The sequence below is a fragment of the Melampsora larici-populina genome (assembly GCF_000204055.1).
Source record: "Melampsora larici-populina 98AG31 unplaced genomic scaffold MELLAscaffold_20, whole genome shotgun sequence".
Lineage (NCBI taxonomy): Eukaryota > Fungi > Basidiomycota > Pucciniomycetes > Pucciniales > Melampsoraceae > Melampsora > Melampsora laricis-populina.
The window spans coordinates 1,059,680-1,061,702 of NW_006768784.1; positions in this window are offsets into that span (position 1 = coordinate 1,059,680).

Sequence of the window (2,023 nt, forward strand, 5' to 3'; positions counted from 1 at the left end):
CGACCCGAGCCGGTCGGAGTCAGCGAGGGACTTACTACAAACTCGTACACTTCATAAGGTGAGAGTTGAGCCTTTTGCAGGGAGGAAACTTCAAATCCCTCTGCACCATTACCTGCCAAATGAAAGACCTCTTGACCAAAGAGATGAAATACGCGCCAGAGTCGTACGCATATTGTACAGCTTGATTTCATTAGCCATTCACCGGTGCTTTAGCTTTAAAATGTGTGTAAAGTTGGAGTTTCATCTTACATGCTGTAGTTGTATGTATACCCACTGCGGAGCGAAAACCGGGGACCAAACGTTTTGGACAGTCAAAAAGCTTGGCTAAATCTCACGCGCGTGACGCGTCTGAAATTTTGTTTTGTGATTTTTGCAGCACTCACATTTCTACGCATACATATTCATCTAATCTGATCTGCGCATATTGTGACAATTTGAGTATGCCTTTGACTCGCAGTAAGTCTTTGGGCACCTTAAACCTGTCTGAGAAGGGGCAGCAGCCCACGCAAGGCCACCAAAGCAAGAAGCCGGTATTCATAAATTCGATTTTCAAAGGAACTCGGGCAGCCAGGAAGGCTCTGATTGAAGAAAACTTCCGCAAACACTACGGTTTCGAGCCGCGTCCATTGCAAGTGGAATGTGTCCTTTGGCTTATTGAGAAATGGAACCCATTTCTTCGGGCTGGAACTGGATTTGGAAAATCCAAGGTGCCTGAGATGTTTATTGCCACATATCCTCGCTCTAGTAAGGCAATGGTGATGATAATGAATCCGTTAGATGCACTAGGAAACAATCAGGTATCTCTTGACTGTTTTATATTTATCCTACAATCTCATGATTCACTATGCTTACGGTTGGTTTCTTCAATTAATATAGGTGGAAGAAAAAATTGCGGCAGGTTTCACTGCTGTAAACCTCACAAAAAAAACCTTTTCAAAAAAGGTTTGCAAAGAAATTCTAGATGGGAAGTATCAGTTCATCTACTTGGTGAGCTCTTATCATTTCCCAACAAAACTTTGCGCCATGAAATTCTGACCTTGATTGATTGTCTCAGAGTCCGGAAATTTTTCTCAACAGCCCGTTGTTCACAAAATCATATTTCAACCCAATTTTCCAAAGAAGATTGGTATTGAAAGTTGTTGACGAAGCCCACCTTATCTACTGCTGGGGTCTTGTAGCAAGTGGAGTCGCGCGAACCATGAGCACCTTCAAAAAACTTCAAGATATTGGAGTCTTTAGGCCAAGCTACGGAAATCTATATGGACGCTTCCTCGCAACCGATCACGCTCCCATTTTGCTCATGTCTGCTACTTGTCGGCCCAAAGCTATGGACACAATCAAGAAGAATTTACGGCTTGGCGACCATAACCTCAAGTTAGAAACCGCTGAACTGGTTCGACAAGAAATTCGCCTAATTAGAATAACTCTAAAGCACCCTCTGAAGAGCGCGAAGGATCTTAGACAGTTCTTTGGTGATGCACGTTTGATTCCCGATGGCAACCTTCCCCCAACTCTTATCTATTCTGGCACCCAGAACGGAACGGCAGAGACCTTAACTCATGTCAACATAGCACGTGGCCGACCTGAAAACTCACGAAATGGGATGAGCACCTGCGCGCGTCGATACCATGCGGCTACAGGACCAGATGATAAGGCAGATCGCGAGGAGCATTTTGTCAAATCTCATTTTCCAATCATGTGCTGTACAATGGCGTTGGGTCTAGGCCAAAATTGGAAGTTAGTACGTCGAGTCATAGTTATGGGAAGGATGGATCCCGCGGCGGTGGTGCAAATGTTTGGCCGGTGTGGCCGTGATGGTCGGCCTGGTGTTGGTATCCTTTTGGTTGAAGAGACGCGATCAGGTGCTGGGGCAAAAAATAAGCCAAATGCCTTTGGACCTTCCAAAGATATGTCAGATGACGATAGGATGGATGCGCTTGCAATAACCCCGGTTTGTCTCAGAGTAGCAATAGCTGTAGACAACTAGTGAGTACAATTTTCTTAGACTCGTCTATTTGACAAA